Source organism: Colius striatus, chromosome 4 (genome assembly GCF_028858725.1).
Source record: "Colius striatus isolate bColStr4 chromosome 4, bColStr4.1.hap1, whole genome shotgun sequence".
Lineage (NCBI taxonomy): Eukaryota > Metazoa > Chordata > Aves > Coliiformes > Coliidae > Colius > Colius striatus.
In genome coordinates this window covers 29042487-29066980 of record NC_084762.1, presented here as the reverse complement: position 1 = coordinate 29066980, position 24494 = coordinate 29042487, and the positions used below count along the sequence as shown (strand labels likewise).

The window sequence follows — 24494 nt, the reverse complement described above, 5'->3', positions numbered from 1 at the left end:
ACAGTAGTGTTTGCTCAGTTGAGAAAGTAAAAAAACAAACAGAAGAGAAAGGGTCTGAAATAGTCATTAGCATCTATTTTTTTTCTTGTACATCTTTTTCTGAAGAAAAATATGGGCATTGATTGTTATTTGAACAGAGTACTACATTCTGCTTTTGATTACAGTATAGTAAAACACTATTACAGGTTTTTATCTGTAACTAAATCAAATGGGCTAGGCACTGTACAAGGCAAATATTTCATAGAATTATAGAATGGTAGGGACTTTTAGAGATCATCTAGTCCAGTCCCCCTGCAGAAGCAGGTTCACCTAGATCAGGTCGCATAGGAACATGTCCAGGTGGGTCTTGGAGACCTCCAACAAGGAGCCTCCACAACCCCTCTGGGCAGCCTGTGCCAGGGCTCCCTCACCCTCACAGTGAAATAGATTTTTCTTATGTTTAAGTGGAACTTTTTGTGTTCCAGCTTCATCCCATTACCCCTTGTCCTGTTGCTAGATACAATAGAAAAAAGGGATGTCCCAATCTCCTGACACACACCCTTTAGATATTTATAAATGTTAATAAGATCACCCCTCAATCTTCTCTTTTCCAGACTAAACAGCCCCAGGTCCCACAGCCTTTCCCCGTATGAAAGATGTTCCCCTGATCATCTTGGTGGCCCTGCTCTGGACTCTCTCCAGCACTTCCCTGCCCCTCTTGAGCTGAGGAGCCCAGAACTGGACACAGGACTCTAGATGAGGCCTCACCAGGGCAGAGTAGAGAGGGAGAAGAACCTCCCTTGACCTGCTGGCCACACTCTTCTTGATGCATCCCAGGATGACATTGGCTTTTTTGGCCATTAGGGCACATTGCTGGCTCATGTTTAGTTTATTATCAATCAGGACTCCCAGGTCTCTCTCTGCAGAGCTGCTCTTCAGCAGTTCAACTGCCAGCCTGTACTGGTGTGTGGGGTTGTTCCTTCCCAAATATTTCCTTGTTATTTTGTCACTTTCCCAAAATTATCTCCCAAAATACAAGCATGTGGAGGAAGTTTGGTGTCTAGAAAAGATGACCAGGGACTGACTCAGCTGGATCGCACTGTTACCAGGTTTATTAGGAGAGAACTAAATCCTAAGGATTCCCATCCCACCACAGGGAACTCTTAGGAAGATGGAAATAGTAGACTGGAAATAGATGACATCAAGTAACATGACCTAACTTGGAAATTATCTCCAAATTGGAAGTTGGACTGCTTTGGGCATATGACGAAGGAAAAAAAAAGCTTGGACTTCAGAGGACTCTTCTGCCTTAAATTAGTCTGAATCCACAATTTTTAATATTTGTCACTAGAAAAATAAAATCATTTGATAAGAAGCACACAATGCCACTAAGGACTTCTCTTATTTTAGCGTTCTGTGATTACTTCAAACAGCATTTCATCTGCTGAAGGAAAGAATTCTGGTGGCCAAAAATTTATACTGTTTCATTGGAACAAAAAAACCTGTTTTTTTACACAAATATTTAAGGTTTATCTCAGAGCGAGAACTTTTTAAAAGTAAAAGCTTACACCACAGGTGAGCCCAAGTTATTTATTGCCCACAGAGCTTTGCAATTACATGGAATAAATGAGGATTCCAGAAGAACCAAGTTCTGCTCCTGGCCTCCTTCTATACTCTATAGCCTCAATACAAATTAATTTTTTTCACCACAAATAAGTCAGCAAGCAGTTAAGAACAAGTAAAATTTCACTTCTTCTAACTTGAATTACTTGGAATCCTAGAATGCTGGGGATTGGAACAGATGTCTAAAGATCTAGTCCAACCCCCTTGCTTAAGCTGGTTCACCAAGATCAGGTCACACAGGAATGCCTCCAAGCAGTTTTCGAAAACTTCCAGAGAAGGAGACTCCACACTCTCCCTGAGCAGCCTGTGCCAGGGCTCCCTCATCCTTGCAGTAAAGAAGTCTTTTCTCCTTCAGATTTATTTCTCAAGAAAGATGATAGGGCTTTGGCACAGAAACTACTGGAGGAAAATTCTTTGTTTTCTGTCTTACGGGAGTCAGATTAAGTTATCATAATATTTTGTTTTGGCCTTAATTTGCACTTCACTTCCTCACACATTTTGCAAGGATAAATTCACTTGGGTATTACTGATGATGTGAGCAATTTAGTAGATAACAGATAATGTTCCTTTCAAATGAATGGATTGGTAATTAAAGATATAAATAGTGTAATCAGTTCCCCAGTTTCATTATTAATTATCTGCTCACACAGGTAAACTCACAAATACATAGATATACACATAAATATTTGATTTTTTATTTTTAAGTTTATATTTTTGAAACTATTATTTTAACCATAAACGTGTGCATTAGCTCATTCTCCCAGTAACCCTGGCAAAGTATGGAAGCAAGTATTAATATTCCTTCTATAGCTGAAGGAAATTCAAGAGACTGTGGTGAGCAGTAAACGATTTTTTCCCAAGGCCATGTATCAAATTAACAGAAGAACTTAGCTCCTGGTTCTGTGCCCATTCCCTCACTCCATGCTGCCTCTAACTTGATTAGTTTCTTATGACTAGCCATTTATAATTCTGCATTATGCAATCATCCCTAGGTAAAAGAAAAGTTTATTCTTAATAAATGTCAGGGAAGATAAACAATTTTAGAGTACCACAAAACGTATAATAACCACATTAATTAAAGCGGACTCTGTTTGATTATGGCCATAACCCAATATACCTAGTCAGTCAGTCTCTCATTGGCTCTAATTGCCAGACAAAATTATATTTCAAATGTATCAGGGAAAGAGAATCTTTTCCTGCATTTAGAGTCAGGTCATTATATTTCTTCTCTGCAAACTGTGTAAAATCCAAAGTAACTCTTTCTGCTCCGTAGTAAGCTAAGCAAATTATAAGAAAAATATAAAAATCTGTGTATTCAACAGAAGCCTTGGTAAAGAACAGTAATAGTATTTGTGTTTGGCATAAGACCTCTCAATTGACAATGACATAGAACTGATTCACCTTCAGTAGTTCTGATCACCCTAGACAGCATTTAATCAATTAGTTTAATTTAGTAAATTACATAAGTGCACGCTTACTATTAATTCACTATCACCTTTGTGGTCATTAGGTTATAAGGACATACCTAAGCAACGCACTTAAGCTGGATCTCTTTTATATTGTGGTCCAAAACATGTGACAAAGTGCATGGGCTCCATCTGCCTTCCTACAAACAGGGAATTTCTTACCTGTCACCCTCATAGAGAAATATACATGATCAATAGCTTAAGAGAAAGTGACAAATACAAGTCTATACATTTTCTTGTGAAAGATGATGTGAACAACACAGGGCAACTACAAACATAAGTCTCAAAGATGGCAGAATTCCAAATTCAGTTATGCTGGCCACAACCATCACTTCTGTTTATTTGCTGCTGGGACTAATAGCATTCTCTGCTCATTCTCATATTTCTGTTAATTTGCTCTTTCAAATCCTTAAGGAATCATGGAGGGGAAAGCATGGAAGCTTTGAAAAGTTAAGAAATTTTTACAAACATCACATTATGCTTGGTAACTTCAGAGGTTTCACATCCTTTGAGGTTTTGAAAAATCATACAATGAAATGCTGGGTCCTGTTTTAGCACAGTGAACTCCATTAGCTCTTAAAATGTTGCTGGTTGGCTCTGTGGCTAAAGCCATGCTTTCCACTGGTTAATTTGTGGGTGGGACAACTCTGTAGTAGCAACTTTACAGTGTCAGGCCATGACCCTGCCTCTTGACACTTTCTGATGTCAAACGCTTCTTCACTCAGCTTTCTCCAAAGTGGAATGGGAAGTAGGAACAACTAGATATAGATGTAATCAGATCTGAAATTCCAGGGCATCTGGGGAAAATTCTAAAGCTTCTTTAAGATTGTCCGTTTTGTAAAGAGAGGACTAGGGTCACATTTTCACTCCTCTTGGCTTCAGGCCAAGTGATGCTTTCTGCCTTGAATGATCAAGTTTCTCACCTATGCAGATGACAGCACTGATGAACTGCTAGCACTGCCTGTAAATTAAATTCCAATTAATTGCATTGTCTCTTTGATAGCTAGCACTCCTTCCTTACTCCTGATCCTAATCTCTATGCCTGCAGAGACTCAGGGCACCAGCCCCAGATAGAAAATCAAATTAGGCTTTCAGCTTTTTTGTTTGATTTCTCTTGAGCTTGGTCTTAGCCCCGGTAACTGCTCCGGACTCAGCACTTCCCCTTTGACCAACAGGGCCAGGGCTTTGAAGGCTGAGGTCATGTTTGCACTGTGGATCAAAAACTGAGTTTTTCAGTCTAATGGCACTACTATCACTGTACCTCTGCAGAAGTTCAAGGCAAAGTTTTCTTCTGAAACGGCCTAAAATCCATTACACACCTTGCACATTAGGCATGTTGGCAGTAGTATCCACAAATCCAGTGCCAATAACCATTCATTCTCAAAATGCTGTCACACAAAGAATACAAAGGAAATCTACAATTCAGAAATTTTAGTAGAAGTGAAGAACTCCCTGGTTTCAGGTGGTTATTATATGAAAAATCTGTCAACCTAATTCGCTGTTTAGTCTGTCTTCTTTGAGTACACAGATTAGCCCTTTGCCTCCAAAGACTTCTGTCCAGTGTCTCTGCAGAGTTATAACCTTTAACAAAATGTGTTTTTGAGTAAGCATAGAGAATAAATTTCCATTATTTTATGGAAATCTGGCTTCCCAGATAACAGCAGTAAATCAAAATGAGTTTAATCGCTAAAAGGGAGATTGTATAAGGCATATGGGTGTTTGACAAGAAAAATGAAAAGCTTTTGTGAGAAAGGAATTACCACAGGTTTTTTGAGTCTCTCAAAACCTGAAATCTTTTCACCAGAAACGTCAACCTGGTAAACTGGGATTCTTGTGGAGGCAGTGGTTCAGGAGTAACAAAAGCTTTCAGCTGTTCTTTCTTCCACCTTACACCACTACTCATTAATCTACAAAATATAGTATAATTCTATATCCTAAATATTAGTTTGGATGTCAAAAAACCTAGTGTAATCTATCAATAAATAAGAATGGTCTTCAAAGACCATTACTGCAAATGAAATGAATACATCAGACACAGTCCTCATCCTTCCACATTTAACCAACTCAAATGTCTAACAGGAATGAAAAAAGGTTTGCCTTGAAAATGGTCCATGTAGAAAAGATAGCATACAATGTACATAATGCAGATGAAGAATACTTATATAATATTTCAGAAACAGATAGAAGTTGCTCCAGGTTGAGATAAGGGAAACAATTTAGGGCACAATTTAAGCTAAATCTAAATTATGTCTCTGTGAGAGAGCTATAAATTCAGACAGGAAGGGAAAAGAGTAGGTACATGACTGCAGATTTTGAGTGAAGTAGAACTCCTTGGATAATTGTTGAACCTGAGTTTTTAATCTATAATTGAGGCAATTATTTAATTTCAATTTTATTAGGAACCATACACTGTAGCAACTTCCTCTTTCAGTTTACAGATATCAGCTGGGTAACATAGGCGTGAAGAATGAGAGATGAAACATGGTAGTTCACTGGAAATTCGACGTGTCTAATTAGTCACCTAAAGGACTCAGTAATTAAGTTTGGGGGAAGGGTTGCTTTCTTCATACTAGATCCTTCACAAAAGGTACAGATATTCCAATAAGTGAAATTTGAAGGAAACTAGATTACAGAAAGTTACTAATACTATTTCTGAGCTTGCAAAGCTACTGTTTCTGAGCTTGCAGAAATCCTTTGCTAGAAGCTACATACCACAGTAAAACACTGGAATTATAAACCTAAGAGGTATTCAGTATCCAGTTCCAAATATCAGCAGAATTTCACTAAATCACGTTGTACTTTCTGTTAGATAAAATTTTAACAGAGAGAATGATGCTACTCGATTTTCTTTTAAAAATAGTAATAGCTTTCAGAACTTACATTTTTGCCCTGAGGCATAAAAAATGCCTTTGTTTTTAATGACAGAGAAATGTTTTCAATAAATGGAGGTCATACTATCTGGCAGCTGTTAAAAACTTTTCCCCTTTTTGTAGAACTACAAAATAAATGAAATTTCCCTATACTTTTTAATTTATTCCTTAAAATAGTGGGTTAAACTTTAAATCCAGCCTTTATTAAAATCATAATGACCACTTGTTTTTGTTGTTTCTCCCTTTTCTAAGACTGATGTGCTCAAGAGACTTTTGGACAACCTTGCTTTTAAAAAGCATGACTATCAGACTACATCCACATGGCTTTCATCTCACTATGCTTTTCTGAGCATCAACCACAAAATCTTCCCTCAATGGCATATTATCTTTTCACAGTTAGTACTTGCACAACAGGATAGAGTTCTACTGTCCTTCTTTCTCCCTTACTCAGGGAAAATCTGTTTGATTGACTTTCCAAGAAGCTGTGTCTCAGCTGGGATTGTTGATCTTATCCATATAACTCATGAAAGGGCAGAACTGAGAAAATATTAGCTGCGCAGTCACCTTTTACTTAATATCAATAATGCATTGAAGTATTCCCTAACATCCAGACACCACTGTGCTTTCATCCTCTTCATAACATATGGCAGTAAGAAATAGGCAGTTCGTAACCTGCAAATAAGAATCCCTGTAAACATAACTAAGGGGAGACATCTTGGATTGAAAAACAGTCAAGATCATATGTCCATGTTTATCCTATGTTGCGTAAGTGTAGGCACTGAGCAATTCACTTCACCGTATAAGATGTAACGTTATCAGATATAGGTAGAAAAATATGTAAGTATTGACAAAACTATTTAGGTGGCATTTCTTTAGAAGTTGTAATGTTTCTTTAAAATATTGTAAGCATTTATATTTTTAGTGCTACAGCTTTATAAAGATCATTACCTACAGTATCTTCCAGTATGACTTCTTTAGTCGACAGGCTTAAATGCACCAAATTGAAAGCATCTCAAGTCTAGACAGAGAGAGGCACACATTTGAACTACTCACACATCAGTTCACAAACTTGACTCGAGTATTATTCCTTCAAAACATATTTCAGCTTTCCATCAAGCCTTTTTTTTCCCAAAGGAAAAAACTATCAATGAACAACAACTTTTATCTCTGTACCTCAACATCTTTCAAGGGGAAATATCTGAACATTTTTTCAGCAAGGAAGTTTTTACAAGACAGTACCTTCGAGGTTGCTTTGATTTGATCAATACTCTATTTGCTTTTCTGTCTTCTGCTGCATCTATTCCAGTTGGCATAAACCACTAAATAATCTTCCAGCCATAATCTGAAATCTCAGAGAAGAATAATCACTACTATAAATTTTCTTTTTTTTTCCCCCTCAAAACCAAAAAAACATTTACTGCAGAGGAAAAAAAAAATATTGGAGCCTCCTTCAATTTCCAACTTGAATACCATTCAAAAACTTCCCCTACAAGTAAACACCCACGGGCCAACAAGCCGTATACAGGTACAGAGGTAAATATTTTCCCTTTTGCTGCAGAAGAACGTAATTCTAAGTAGACCAAGTGTTATCAGATGAAACCAGTTACATAACCAGCTCACGATCCTGCACCCTGAAAACGGTCAGTAAAAGGACGAAAGTTAAGGGGTCAATAATATCTGAATACTATATGTACACAAGAGGAATGAAAGTAAGCAAATCCCAGTTACCAGAGAAACACTTTGAGTAGCCAACCAGCAGATCCCCAGATCTCAGCAACCATAACAGCTCCACGATCTGTTGCTACTCAGCTGCAGCATCATCTTTTGCTAACAGATAGCAACCCAGACCTACACACTGCTGTAATGTTTACCCACACTACACAAATATTCAATATATTTGCTGCTCCCATTTCCAGGCAGGTCAAGTACCGGGAATGCCCGTCAATTAGCAGCAACTTATTTCAAAGCAAAGTGGCACTGTATTCCACTAAGTCCAAGGCTGATCTGGATGCACACAATACACATAAAACCAAAGAGTCCCTTAGCTACTTCTTGTCTAACATAACATACTTTGCTAGTTATTGGCAAAGAACAATTGAAGACAGGGGTGCCCAAATGAAATTATTTTTTCTCCAATCATTTTGATATTAACAGTCCCTTAATTTTTCAGTAGAAGTATTATAAAGTGAAGCTCACTGACAATAAACTTGGTCTTCTATGCTAGGCTTCAGAAGTAGCTCCTGGATACTCAGGTCTGTGCAAGACATACAGTGACCCAGTGCATTACAAGGCCTTTTTCTTTGAAGCCCTGACACATGTATTCTGTTTTCTCTTAATACTAAGCATGTTATAGTTAAATTACTAATGAAATAAAATATGATGATATTATAACAAACAAATTCTTTATCTAAAAGTAAAAAAATAGAATAAAACTTCAGTTTCCCCAACTCTGAAGCCAGGAAATCATTATCATGATCATTTTCTTTACAGAATTAGAATAACCCCCCCCCCCCACTATAATAAAGAAAACTCCAATCAGAAAATGTATTTTCTTGCACGTTTGTCTCAGACATAGTATTACTTCAGTTCAAAATAAGGAAAATAAGTCAGCAAGAAAGTTTGAAACATCCACTGCGTTTACCTTGAACATGATTTTTTTGCTTTCCATTTTAAGAAGTGGAAAAGGCATCCTTCACGGATTGCTCTGTACCCAAGTAGGAATGCAATTAAAAATCAGTCTTGTAAAATGTTATTGTTTCTCACAGATAGATAGAATAGCATTTGGAGTCTTGTGCAACCTGAATGTGAATGAGCTCCTACTGTATCCCATATCATTTAGTCCTGTTCATCAGAGTTGCATGTCACTGTGTGCTCAAAAGGTAAACCAAGGATAGTGAAGCTGATAATAAGTAAAATCAGGGCCTGAACTGGCAGGCCAATTACAAATATTGCAACAAAACTAGTTCTTTTCATCTACTAAATCAAGCACATAAGCACTGTAAACAATTAATAAAATACATTTTTATTTTAAAGACATATATCTGTTTGGTATATGTCATTTGTAGGGGAAAAAAACCCGACAGATGAGATGTCCACTATTCGCTACTCCACACTTCCAGCAGCTGATGCCTAAGGAAAAAGTGAATGAGCAAGGGAATGACAGCAATTTTTCTTCAAGAGCAAAAGCACTTCCCAAGCCAAAGTTTGTGTCTATACCTTTGCTCTGATGGCACTTCAGGGGGCTTTTGTCAAAAATTCATGAAAGGATTCCAAAGCCTGGTTATGTAAAAGAATTTCTAACAGTTTTAATTTTTTAAAAAGCTTTCAGGTTAAAAAATTGTATTTTTTACTCTAATTCGTTGTGTCATGAGAAAAAAGAATAAATCATCTGTGTTCTTTTCCATACTGTCAAAGGTTAGACAAAACTCTGGGCTATTTTTCAGATATGTTTATCCTAAAGTTAAATATGTCAGTGAACTTCATGTCATATATGGAAGTTATCTCATACTCTTGACTGCCGTCCTTTTTGTTCCTTCTTAATTTTCCTCTTTCACTTTTGACTAATGAGCTGAGATCAGCATGAAAATTTCAATACATGAACTCACCATGGATTTATGTAAGAATATATGCAATATCATGATGTTTTCTGGTTTGTTCATTATTCTTGCTTACTAGTGCAATTTTGACTTACAATTTTGACTGACACTGAGTTTGAAAGATGTTTTCAAGGACCTTCTATACAAGACCTACTGTCTAATTAGCTATTAGTCTAATTAGGACCTACTGTCCTAAATTAGCTAATAGCTAATTTCAAGATCATCAATGAAAGATGTATACTATAGGCTGTTTCCAAATACAAATACTTATTTAAAGACAAAGTTTCATCTGCTATTTTACTGAAAAATCACTCTATAACAAAGTTTTCATATAACTTTTTGCAACAGAAGTTAGTTGTCTTTGCCCTTAATAATTTGGTTTTACCAGCCAAGTTGTCCAATTCCATGCTACTTGCATTTAAAGCACTGACTTTAAGAATTTGCCGAAGCCAGTGAAAAAATAATTGAGGCTTGAAGACCATAAAGAACTAGTGAAATAAACACTTTGGTGGTAAATATATGGGAGAATGACTTGTCTTTGACAAGGAGAGCATCTGTTTTCTGCTAATCTGACTGCACTGTGAGAAAATCTATTGACACATTTTGTTAGGACTACAGTGCTTTTGTAACTAAGTAAACCAGAAAAAACTAGATCAAAATATTTTCAAACAATTTGTCTGGATTTAAAGTAAATAAGTATATAATACTACATAAGTAACTATGCAGAAACTAAGTAAAAATAATGCTGTTATTTGTACTGCTCATGAAGTTATATTTAATCAACAGAGCATTATGCCTTCCTTTTACTGTAGGATCATGTATACATACATAAAAATCGAATGCATAAATTATATGTTTCATGGGTTAAGAAGGATATTAATGCATTATCTCTTTGATGCTGTTTTCCTACAAGTTATCCTGAAACATGGCATCTATTTTGTTTTTGTCATGATGGGGTTGCACATCTGAGAGAATGTGGTTGTTATAAATGACTTAGTTTTAGTACTAAATACAGATCTCTTTCTGTGCACAAGTACTGAATAATTGTGTATTACTATTTTAAGGGAGTGGAGAAACCACACATATACAAAAAAAGGAAACAAAATTTAACAGGTTAATCATTCAAGAGTTACACTTAAAAGCTACTCCACTCTTCACTCGTTTTTCCAACTTATGTTTCCAGGTGAAGACCTAGATGGCAAAAACAGACTGAAAAGTTATATGTGGAGTCCACTAATGTATAAGTTACAACATCCAGTAACATAAGGTAAAAGCATGAGGAGACCCTGTGGTTTTATTTTAAATGCAGCCCTTGGAGGACTGTATAACACAGGTCAAAAAGTAATTTATGCACACTGTAAATGAACCTTAGCTTTCATAAGGGCCCTCATTGATTTTGCAGTTTGATCTTCCACAAATAATTCCAGAGAAAGACCCAAAATATTCAGTCAAGCACATGCCAGGGAAGGATCAACACTACCTAGTATTCTTGGTAAACACAGGAATGGCACTGCTGCTCAGATCACAGTATGCAATTGCACTGGGAAATGTGAAAACTCAATATCTTGCAACAACTAAGTTTAAAAGCCAGAAACCAGCACATTTTGGCCAGATAAAGTCATGCAGTTATGGTCCAGATTTGCAAACATATCTAAGCACTTCACTGTTAGTTAACATTCTCAACATGAGATTGGCTTATGGACAATTTTGTTGGAAAGAGGGTCTCAGTGCTTCCAGATTCCAATACCTACTGCTGGATGACAACTCCTACACAGCTGGGCAATTTCATTCTACTTAGCAAAGAGACTACAGCTAATTAAAAGCAGTGTAGTCTTTTGGAAGGCAAAGAAAGGAGATTATTAAACCTTTCCATCACTTCAAACTGAAATGCTCAGATTCAGTCTCTGCTAACAATTTTGGAGTAAACAAAACCACATGGACTGCAAAATGAAGGCTTTAGAAATATCTAAAATACACTGAAATAATAGAAATGTTTAAATATCACTTTCTTCTTTCTTAGAACAGTTCTACAGACATTTCAAAACCTGTCCATCCACACATCCCCAGTCCAGTTTAAGTTGTTGTGTCCCAGGTGCAGGACTTGACATTTGGCCTTGTTAAACCTCATATATTTGAGCTCGGTCCAAGTCCCTCTGAAGAGCCTTCCCATCCCCAATCAAATGAAGCCTCCTGCCCAATTGGTGTCATCTGCAAACTGAGTGAGAGCGCACTCAATTGCCACAGGGCAGAAAACAGAGTTGCAAGTCCACCTGGGGCGGAAGTGGGCCAACCCAGACCAGCCATAGGGCCCAAACCCAGGACTCGCAGACCAGAGGTGTGAGGGCCAGTGGAAACTCCCCAGTGCTGGTGCTTCCCTTCCCCACAAACAGCCCCTGAGGCTGGAGCGTCAGACCCAGGGCTGGGCCAGGGACCTGCTCAGTGCCTGCAAGGCCACCAACACTGCCCTTCCCTCCCAGGAGAGGGGCTAGATTGTAAGGAATAGTACAAGAGGAATTCTTTTGGCATGCGCATCAGTTGGCCCCTTCAACTTGGGGCATCCTCAATGTGCTTTCACACCATCTGCTTACACTTCTGGAGCATTCACCTACCATGGGATCTGACTGATGGCCGCTGAACACACACTCCAGACACCACACATAGCATGCCCTTTCCTAAACAATTCTGGCCCTTGGGCGTCATCAATCACCTGCTTTGTTGATTTCAACATCCCTGGAGTTGATCTGGCTACAGTTATCTCTCTGGGATGCCAAATCATGAGGATGTACTTTGTAGTATGGAATTTTCCTTTCAACAAGGACAAGGAGTTGAGTACCTCGAGCAATAGGGTCTTCTGATTAGAGGAAGAGTTTAATGCCAAGACTACAGTAACACTGTTTAAGATAGGATGGCTATTGGTCAATAGCTTCATTGTGTGAACTCTACTATTCTATATCCTTGAAGAGGGACTGGAGACTGATAAGGAAGGAACCTCCTTGCCTCAGAAGTCAACAAAGGCTAGATAGTTGTCTAACTAGCATGAAGTCAACAAAATATTGTGGTAAAGACAGCAGTAGGAGATCGCTACCAGTGACCCAATTCAAGACTGCAAAGACCTGCCCCCACCCCCTGCCCTGTAAGTAGCATAGCAAACCAGGCTAATTTAAATATAACTAAGCAATACTGGAAAGAATGCTAGTTACTAACTAAAGAGTGTAAATTTAAGTGGAATTTTGCTAATCAAGTAACAAGATAAATATGTTCAAGATGTGTGGTGTGCTAGCTTTGTGGAATTACCACCTAGCACCTATCTTTGTGCAAATATGAAATAAAGCTATGTCTCAACTCTGTGTGTAGACTGGCTTATTGCGCACCAGGTATTGAACTCTGCTTCATGAGACAATAACACTACAGTGGGCTAAAAGGACCTAGCTCTTATCCAACTGCTCAGTTATCTGGAGAGGTATATATGGGAAAGACAGTTGTCAGAATTTAGATATTTTACAAAGAAGTATTGAAAATCTTTCTAAATGCTGACTCACAACTTTGCAGTTTGATATCAGTGAAGAGAACTGCTATGTTGCAAGTTTAAGAAAATTATAAACTTGTTTTATAAGTACAGGAAATTTTTTGAAAGAAAGAAGTTCACTGTACTGATGTCAATCCTAAATATTTCAAGATTCAAAAGAAATACCGGAATCAATTAAACAGTTTTCTACCTTAGAAACTCTTGTTTTCATACAAAAGAAAATATCTTCAATAAGCAAAAGCTTTAAGGGTGTTTGAGACTCTGTTCATAAAATGTGGAATAATATAAGTAAAAAAGCCCAGAGATTTACTTTTGTAAATCATAAAATATTCAAGAATTTTTCTTTTTTGTTGATTTTTCCACATTACATAATATTTATCTAAACACTGTGAAAAATAGAAGAGCAAAAAACACCCATGTTAAACAAGATCCATTTTTTTCCTCTCTACAGAAAGAAAAGAATGGATAGTTTTTTAACGACAAGTAAATTTTTGTTAGGGATGAAACAACACAGAAAAGTAGCAAATGTTTAACTAGGAAACCTCTCAAAAGCTCTTTCAGTTCCACACTGATCCAGTACCCTTATCTGAACATCTTTTCTGTGCATTTTACAAATTTCCTAGCTGTTGCAATTCTCCCAGAGTGCTAGGTCCCAGCAGAGCTGAGTAGCAGCAGGGTCTAATTGTACCAGCCACAGCACAAAGGCAGACATTTTATCTGATCCAAATTGCTTACAATCCAGTGGTCATGACACATGGCTGACTGATGATAGCACAATCACAGCTGTGAAACAGGCCATTCTCCAGTAACGTTGCCACTATTTCATGCAAAGAGGTAAAGTAATATTTATCAATCCCATGCAGAAAGGTTTCGTTCTGAAGACAATCAAGCATTTGAAATCTCTCCAGACACTGACTAGTCAATAAACCATGTTACTGAGGCTCCAGGCTCTGCTTCCACCAGCTCAGCATACAGAGAGCCAGTGTGGTCCACAGCCCTCTGGAAGCTATCTAGGCAGAGTCCTTTTAGACATAGTTATTTCATTCAGCAAAAGCAGCTCAGGATTTTCATTCCCTGTGCAGTATTTCTGATCCAAAATTGCAAATGATCATAATTTAATGATAAGCAATTTAGAAAGAGGGAAAAAAAAAATCCCAAACTAAAACACAAACCCCTCAGTTTGTCTACTTTCTCTATTTAGAAAATTTTAAGCTTGCTACAGAAGTTCCTTGCTGAAAACTTGAATTTACTGCAACACTAAATAAATGCCCTGGTTTTGTCTCCACCTTCCACTTTAAAAACGGAAACTGAATTTTTGCACACTTGATTGATAAATTTAGCTTGAATGAGCTGTGAACCACAGCCTCTGATATATCACTGCTTAACCACAGGGTTATCAATTTTGTCTTGTAGGCATAACTGAACCTACTTTTAAACCACACTGATACAGAAGCAGTACTGGTCCCATTCATACCTTTCACCCAGTCATCCCCTGCAGAGCTAATTTGGCATTCAAACAAAAAGTAAATTGCATCTCCTAGCAAGAAGGAAGCAACTCCTAAAGCTGATTTGCTTTAGAGGAAACTGCTGCTAGGTTGATCTGAAAGGTGGATCTCTTTTGGAAGATTCATCTCCCATCACTCAACCCTGACTTTCAGCAGCAGGAGACGGTATTCGGTTAAGTCTCTCTTCAAGCAGTAATAAAACTATTTAAAAAGTTATCATCCAAAAACTTGATACATGAATAATGGGCTGCTGCTTAACACCTGCTTAATTATTACATGCAGGCTATATCTTTTCTTCAGATATTCTAAATTTATCTTTAAGAGGATTTGTGTGATGAAAACGCTATCTGAAAAAGAGATGACGAGGTCAGTGCAGCCCAAAATATTTCATTTCAGCTTTTAACATACACATTGGAAGTGCTGGAAAGGTCTCAGAGATTTGTTAAGAACCTCCCCCTCCGCCTCTCCTACATCCATTTGTAAGGGGGAGGTAATGGAAGACCAACAGCAAGTATACCGATACTATGCAAATTAGAAAGCTACAGATGGACAGCTCTGGGAGAGAACAGTATAAACATGTCATAAAAAAGAATCAGGTACAGGGATTTTTATTTCTTGCAATAAGTTTCACCAGTGACAAAGGAAGTTTCCAGAGTACAGCTTTGTTAAGTGCACTTTGCAAAAAATCAACTTTCGACTTGCCAATTTGGTGGCAGAACTCATTGAAATTTTGTTGTTTTTTAAAATAAATATTCCTTAAAACAATACAATTTGACTAGTATTATTATTCCTATATGCCTTAGCAAGCACAAAAGGATGCTATGTTATTAGAGTAAGGTCTATGATGAATGAGGAAAATACTAGGATACCCTGTTAAAGCTAAACTCCACCATGTCAGTTTGGAACTAGGGCACCATTGTGAGACCTAGCACCCTCCAGGGCAGTCATTGGTATTTTGAACTCAGGCTTGGAAACAAGTCTCTAAGATGAACTGAAAGTTTAAGGATTTGCACAGGTTTACTAATACAAATAAGTTACACTATGTAGAATGCGTCCTGTTGGAGAGGTAGCATTATATACCTGTTGTTAAAAGAAAAAGAAGCACTGGGGTGGGGAGAAAGAAAAGAAATCTGAAAAGGAGACACCCAGGACATGAATTAGTAAAGAAGAGAGTCAGTGGTTTCATTTGCACTTGGCTCCCCAGATCTTGGTAAAGCCTGTAGCTCAGCTTACTGTTTCGGATGTCTTGCTGCAGATTTATTCAATGATTTTAACAGGAAAAAATTCTCTTGTTGTGGGAAGAGAAAGAGAGAGGGCAGAACATTCTCCTGTTCCACTAAGACTGAAATTGTATTTCAGATTCCACCACATCAGAATAACAGACACCCAATTTTGAGTCTGAACTTGGAGTGAAATACTTTTAATATAATAATTTTGCCATTAGTGGTTGGACATGAAAAAGCAGTTGTTTATTTCACGACTTGTTAGCAGCTCTAGTCTCTGAAAGCTAAGGAAGGTTGTATTTTCAATTTGTGAGATACCATTATTCTCCTTCTCACCATCACTGACACATATTTGTATCAGAAAAAAGTGAACTGCTTGTAAATGTCCAGTAAACCAGAAATTCAAACAGATTTTTAATTCCGCAAACGGAATAGAATTTCTGACACAAAATACCCTCCGTTATTTGACTGTGCCATTTTTATGTCATGAATATAGGAAAGCTGGGGTCAAATTAAGAGGTGATGTCAGCTACTTGATACCAATTCAAAGCTAAAGCATGGCTGGAACAGACATCTGCCTATTAAGTCTATGAAAAGGACAGACGTATTCTGAGTAGGAGAGAGCTATTCAACAACATTACATCCGAGTGGTCTGCTGGGAAGTTTCACAGGGAGAAAAATGAGGAGCAAAGGCTGTCCAAAACGATACAAATACATTGTCAAGCTGCTGTGACAGATCCATTATAGCTGAGCAGCTTAGCAAAATTAACTCGATCTCAACTGTCTCACAATATAAATGCCACAAACTCAGAAGGACTTGAGTTTCCACTTCCCCATCCTTCCCATCTGAGGCTGGCAAGAGAGGGTTAGCATCCAAGAGAAGCAACGGGTCAAGGAAAGCCTTATCCAAACAAATAATCATCCCAGAAAAGACCCTGCTATCACATGCCAAATCTGTCATTCTGTGAGACTACACACTTTCAAACACAGTCTCTCAACAGTTGCTCTCTCTCCTTGTCCAGCTGTAGAGAGGACATTTCAATGCATTTACAGACAACAAACAATACATCTGCTTGCATATGTTGATTTCTCAAGTTACACCAAAACTTCATAGCATGTGGCATCTTTTTCTCATGCTGAACTAGTGAAAGAGGACAAAAAGGATAGTGACCCAGTGCTGGTAGCAACTGGAGACGTGTCAGATGATATTTCCCCAGAGGTAATACTTCCAAGCTCAGTCTGTGAGGTACATGTGACATATATGGGTAAACAAAAGCTAGAGCTTTCAAAATGTATTCAATTTTCAAACACAAAATATTTAACACAAAATTAAATTTTATGGGAACAGTTAAGGCCATATTACAATTTTTGTTCATGCTTCTGTATTTATTCAGCAGAAAGCATTTCAGCATATGCTTAATTCTCATTAAGGTCTTGAGATTGCAAGCCTGGTGATTTGCTGAGCCATGGCGCCAGCGAGCAACTCACCAGATAAATTCACAATAACCACAGTAGCAAGACAGCAGGGTGGGGATTGAGAAAAGGTGAAGTATGTTATCTCTGCTCTTCAGAAGAACTTCTTACACTCTGATGAATTTATTAGGGAATGGAGTAATTCACAAGATTTCCTATTATTTCTTAAAATAAGAAGCTTTGTCACTCTCTTCAGGTCTACCCACTCCATGAGAACTGCTAGAGCAGACACCACAGTTTCACAGAGAATCTTTTGCTAATTTGACATAGTTAAGTATCACCACATGTGTAGATAAGAATGCAGGACCATGTGGAAAAGCGTATCAGAACAAACACTCGGCCATATATGTCCTCCTAGCTGACAGAAGGAGAGACTAAAGTACGGTAAGTACTCTCATTGTAGAAGATACAGACTACTCCATTTGTTCATGAAAATCCTTGCTTCAAATTCAACGTTTTATACCACAAAATAAGTAGAACAGCAAGGACTCTCTCAAGGCTGATGATCAGCTAGCTCTGTATGTTGCATCAGAGGACCAAATACTGCTGAGAAAGCACTTGAAGAAAAGGTTTCATGTATGAACCTGATCACTTTTGTGTCTTTCCTATCCCTCTCTGCTCTCCCTCTTTTCTTGTGCTACAGCACAAGAGCAATCCACCTTTGGATGAGGTCTTAATCCAGAGCACTGTTTTCAAGTCCACTCAATACAGTGACAGCTGACACTATGCCTTCTAAACCTAGCCAAGGCCAAACAGTGAGTTTCCTGTCATTGCAGACTAGTCAGCACTAAGTGGCTTGTTTATGGGGTGAGGATTCTTTTTTGACATTCAAGAGTGGGTCAACATTCATCACACAACCAAATACTTTCTGTGTAGTAATCTAAAGGACTCTAATGTCACTTAAGTAATTCAGCAACCATATCCACTGCCCTCCCACCCATTTTTAAAAGCATGCAATCCAGTGTTTACTACAATACTGTTTTTAAACAATATGTACCTTGATATTAGCAGGAGTGGATACACAGGCGTCAGTTCTAGCTTTAGAGAGCTTTTGAAATGGAGAAGGATATTTGCTTTTCTTAAACTAGCCAAGCCCTCATTGGCCAGGATTTTTTGTTTTGTTTTTGTTTGTTGTGTTTTGGGGTTTTTTTTCCAACATAGTTATATTACTGTTACAAATTCTGATTAGATATCTAACCCAATAGTCTGAAAATTGTGCACTTAAGTCTTAAAGGACTGCATTACATTATCAGTACTGTTTGATGAATTTAAGTGCTTTCCAGTTTTTCAGTGTGCTCATATTAAATGAAAAGAAGTATTGATTTTTTAACATTAAAAAAAAAAAGCAAACCATCTTCCAGTATCAGTATTTACTGCACATATAATGCCAGGTTGTTATTGTTACTAACATCTTTCTGAGTCTCTGTACATTGCAGTGCCCCCCTATAATACAGACACTACCAGAGGAGAAATATCCTCATTTTCAGGAGCTCTGTCTCCAGTAAAATTTTGTTCAGGTTTTCCTCAACTTGCACTTTATCTCTGTAAGGAATAGTACTCGACATATGTCTGTAGAACCACAGATACTGGACATCACTGTAACAAATGATTTTAACAATCAGCTTAAAACCAAAGTAATATAAGAAAAAAGAAACAAAACACAAACCAAACAACTTGAAAAGTACCACTGAGAATAAAACTCGGATATGTCTAAATCCCGTCATATGTTCAGTTATTCTGGTTAGAGACACTGTGCTAAAAAAACCCAAGAACAAAAACATCAAGATTCATCTGGACAGGCTTTATGGCGATATCATTTTTTTAAATGAAAATATGTAAAGAATATTAAGATTGTCTTGTGATGATTAATTTTTAAAGGTGAATTTACTCTGACTTCTTACAGATATAGTGTGTGTCCACTGTACAATTGATCTGATTTTCAGCATCTGTACTTTTGAAATACTCATGAGTAATGCTCCTTCATTTTCTAAACACACCAGTTATCAGCATTATTCTGTAACAGATAAGCAACTTTTCACGATAACCTTCAGCAGATTAGATTCTCTGCTGCCATCCTTCAAGAACTTGTCTGAACCTAGCCCCTATGTCTCTGATTTCATCACCTTTATCCTTTTTCTCTGTTTGAGCTATGCAGCCGGTAATTAGAACAGAATGAATCAAGAGGGAGAGCTACCATCACAACAGGTAATGAAGTATCAGGAACAAGAGAAACACAATACACTGAGCCAGAGATAATGAAGGATTTTTTAAACTGTATTTCATCATGTTCGCACCCAAACAGCTTCTCATTGCAGTTCCTTCACTATAATCTCTTCCCCTGAGCTCTTCATCTCCCTTTCAGCTCTGTATTTCCAACTGCCCATGCCTGCCTTCCCTTTTTAGAAAAGTGCGATTCCTCTTGTAAGAATAAAAGTCTCTCATCTCTCATCCCACATAATGAACTATATACACACCAAATTTACTGTCTGAAATCTATTTCCCTGATTTTTTTGTTAGGACATAAAGAACATTACTTTGGAAAATGTTAAGTGTACTCCATGGCTTGACAGCATTGTGTGTGTGTGTCACAAAATGTTTTTCTGTCATTCTCATGTTTCCAGTTTCAGCCTGCAGCACAATTTATATTCGATTTCCTCAACATCAGACCTTCCAAAACATTAGATATTTGTTTCTGACATAATGAGGGAAAAATCGACCCTGTAAACATTATCTCTTTTAAGGAAAAATCTATCTATATAATGCTCAGATCTTTTATGATACAGAGGAGATTCTCGCACACATACATGCACACACACAAAAAGAAAACCTCTTCTGAAAAGATGAACTAAAGGAATGTCCTCTGCTGAGATGAATCTGTCTCTTTCTGAAAGGAAGGAAACATTCACATATTTCTGCAGCATCATTTTTCCTTTTTTCTGCTTCCCACAAGCAAGCAAGAATTGATATATCCAATTCATAATAGAAGACAATTCTAGTTACCAATCACACACGACATACACATCCCCAACACCAATTTCTCCTGCAATATAAGTGCACCTCTCCTTTGAGAAATTCATGTTCAGACCACATTAATTGCCTGCCTGTACAATTTATTACAAGGTATTTACACACACAAAGTTAAAGTTCATTTTATCTAGGAAGAGATGACTATCTGAACTATGAATAACAACATAATGAAGTACTTTAGAAGCTATTCAATCCATGTTCGATACATAGGTCTGGATGGCAAACTCTTCTGGTGCTAAAAATATTATTATGTGGTTTACATCACATTATTATTTTAAGGACACTTCATCATCCAAGTGTTGGACTGCTGCTACTAGTTTATCTTGATGATCTGTTCCAAAAAGAATGAAAAATGCAGGCTAAAAAACTCTAAATAGATTTGGTACCTTGCAAAGAACTAATGGAAGTAAAACAGACTGAATAGAGTTAAACTCTCTTGTACACAGCTTCATAAAAACAAAACTCTGAAGTATCAACAAAGTTCTAGAAATTTATCATCATGCCCAGACTAGTAGAGGAAGCACTGACATTTTTTCCTACTTTCGTTTTTAAGTCCTAACCATAAAAAACTGAATTTAGACAACAATGTGCTTTGTAAATAGGACTCAAAATCTTACAGAAATATCTATCATGTCTAAATTACTTTAGAAAAAGTTACCTTATGCCTTAAAAAATTACATATTTAAATAGTCTCCTAAACTGGATTTCACAGATGACAAACTAATAGTTGTTTTGCCATCTTTTTTTTTTCATACTTAAAAATTTCTATTGCACATTTCAGTTCAACTTTGTTTGTCAGATCAACTCTATCCAATTAAATACACTTTTCCACAATGCACTTACTTGAGTGACACAAACAGCACAGGACTAGTAAAGTTGCCTAGCTGTTTCTGATTGCCACTACCTTTTCAGTAACCTTTTCCACAGTGAATGTCCCTTAATCAAACGAGCCCTGTGTGAACTTTGGTCTAATCCTGTCACATTTCTCAACTGTTTCTCTGGAACTGGATTAGCCTCTCACACTCCATGGTAACTGAAACTCCTGCTTAGTCACACAATTTTTTCATGACTGTAAGACAAAATGTATCTGTAGATCTATGTTCTAAGTATTAAACAACTGCTGTGAATAATAACATTGAGTGATGAGCACCATATAAAAATCTCTCTTTAATCTCCTGGGCAAAATGCTTGGATACCTTCTTTACAACGCTGGCCATCTGATTAAATAGCTGAAGAAAAGTGTGTCACTAAGTAATTTAGCATCATTAACTATTACTATAAACAGCCATTACTGTATGAGACTGTGGACTGTGCATCAATTATCCCAGTTATTGTGAGTTATATCTTCATAAGTCCAAATATTCTTTTTTATTCTAAAATATCTTACCACTTTATTTCAAGAAATAAGATATATTGAAGTTACTTTTTTTGGTTCACTCATCTCCTGCTGTATATTGTTTCTGAATAAAGAGCTCATTAATAATAATTTAAACCTTGTTTTTGGAATGTCATTAGGGAAACAGGGAAAGGATGTAAATTTTCATTTGACTTCCATTAGTGTAAATGTAAAATAAGTAAGATCAATATTTATCACGTGGCAGTAAGACGTGTCAAAATCATCTTACCTATCACATCAGATGTCCATAAGCCACAATGTGCAGTGAAGTTCAGCACTTGGTTCTAAGAAGTATCTGAGAAAGAAACAACAAAACAAAAACAAAAACCCTGAAGGTTAACAGTGGTAAAAAAAATCTATATGTGTAATTTCTTACAATGCCCTTTGAGCAAAACTGCAAAGACCAGATAGCATTCTTATTCCTTTATATGCTTTTATTCCTTTACTTCCACTTTTGTTCTTTGCTCCATTCTACGTATTTCTTTTTCAGAATAAAGTCAAAAGAAGGGAATGGAAAAAGATAATGACTCAGATGAGAGGGCTGTTTTCTGCCAACAGCACCATTATATTAATTGCATTTTTGTAAAATCATCTCTCTGAAAATCATAGCTGTCAAGAATTTAGTTTTCTTGTAGTCATATAACCTAATTAAGATTTAGTATAGATTTGTTGAAATTTCTTGAGCTATAAAGAAAAGCAAACAAGACATTCTAGCAGCCTGCATTCACTAGAAAGTCCTTGGAAGCAGTCAAATCTCTTTCTAATTATTAAGAGTAGGAAATTAAACCACATCCTTTAGTCCCATTTTTTTTGCATTTTTGATCAGAGGAAAGTTCAACCTCAGTACGATGGAAATATTCTGGTAACTTATTGAAGCATTGATACATTTGTTCATCTAGATGAAAAAACTACCATAAAATTCACACACTAAGTTTAATACACATTTTTCTTCCTTAAATTTCAAACCTTGTATTTCCTTATATACCAAACTGAAGTAACATTTCCTTTTTAGATCAAAATGGAGTTCATGACTCAATCTTCTCTTTTCTCTTTCAAAAGACCACCACCTTTGAGTGTACAGCACACTCTTAAGCAATACTAATGAGGGGAAAGGTCCTTGAATGAATCCTATTAGATGTGCTCGGGGCTGTTTGTCTGTAGTACAGCTATTTACAATAAGAACAATTTTATCTTTCAACTAGACTTCAAGAGTAGGAAGTGTACTATATGAAAATTGGTATTAGTACCATTAAAAAAATGTACGAGCCACAAAAACTAGCATCCAATTTCTTAAGAGAGTTCAAGCTTCCAGAAAGAGAAATTTGCTTAGTAATACAAATTATTCTTCATACAGTGTTATTCCATTTTCCTCTTGAAGTTGTTTTACATTTACAGTATACGTGTTGTCTTTGATACTCACAGATAACAATTTAAAGACCTTCAAAGTATCACTCTATAATGTCTCAGACAAGATGTTAATTTCCCGTTTCAAGTATGGGAACCAACAACAGTTCAGATATCACACTGTCTCTAAAGACACAGACTTGTTCAGCCATTGCTCTGACCCTGTACAGAGTTTCCCAGTAAGCCAGACATGATGGTCTAAGCAGGGCAAACTGAGATGTCCTGAGGAATAAACTGCTCTCTCCTCATTGAAAGAACAGACAGACATTAAAAGTCATGCAAGCCAAAGAGCCTGCAGGATCCTTGAAGGACACATCCCCTGTATGTGGCTTCCAGGGGACAGGATGCCTTAGAGTATATGTTACTGACATGGATTTCAAGAGAAATCCTATGACTCCTCTTTATGCCAGCCTGTAGGGCGATAGGCTTCTGTAATATAGCAGAAGCCTCTGTCACGGCAGTGTTACATCAGGAGACAGTAACTCAAACCCAAACTAAAAAAAAAACCAACAAAGCACACTTGAAAAGCTGACTTCTTGATTTGAGGTCTAACTTTAAATTTTTGCACACCAATCAAGCCAGCACACTCTACTGTAGAGATCAACCAAGATACATTTTCACTTTGCTCTGTTTCTTAGCCGTGAAGTGCTGTAAAAAATATGGAAAGATTACTTTTTATCCATCACACCAGGAGATTATTAGCAATTTATTTGAAAGGAGAGGATTTTAGATAGAAACAAAAGAGGTAATATTGATTAACATTAACTCAGGGTTTTCTTTTAAAATGGAGTTCAATATAATTGAAAAGTTGAAGTATTAGGGATCTGAGTTTTGTATTGCTTATGCTCTCAGAGGATACAGAATGAACATGAGAGATACAAGGTTGTCCAAGGCTGTTTCTAGCCAAGGTTCATTATCTATGGTCTACTGAAAAAGAAAAAAACAAAAAACCTAAAGCCACAAACCAAAACAGCTACTCAAACCTTAGAGATTAGATAGATTTTTTATGCAGTTTCCACTCATTCAGCAGAACACACGTGAGTTTTTAGTTTCAAAATATAAATGTATGTCCACAAAGAAATGTAATTACACAACCAAAATAATTTCTCGAGGGACTCCCACAACTTATGAGACAACAATAGTTCACCACTGAAGATTTAAACCTGAAATTTTTGGATTTATGAAATATGTAATCTCTTTGATTTTACATTGTGTAGGAATTTACATTTGCATAAAGGCCGGAAAGAAAGCAAAAAAAATCCTCTAGCAAACTATTGTGGTAATGTTGCAAGACCACTGTACACTGGAGTCACTGAATACTGATAAATCTTTTGTCCCCATGTCCCTATGAAAATACTCACATTTTGGGAGGGTTTTTCCCCTTTTAATAAATAAATAAATAAATG

General features: G+C 36.9%; 1 protein-coding gene across 4 annotated transcripts in view; it reads right to left on the bottom strand.

Annotated features, from left to right (window-relative positions):
• LOC104554014 (poly(rC)-binding protein 3) overlaps nt 1–24494 on the bottom strand; it is a 513107-nt gene that overhangs the window by 291012 nt on the left and 197601 nt on the right. For all 4 annotated transcript variants that reach the window (XM_061994937.1, XM_061994938.1, XM_061994939.1 and 1 more), the window contains exon 3: nt 21914–21979. The gene's annotated coding sequence lies outside the window, so the exon portion shown is untranslated. The remainder of the gene's footprint in view (nt 1–21913; nt 21980–24494) is intronic.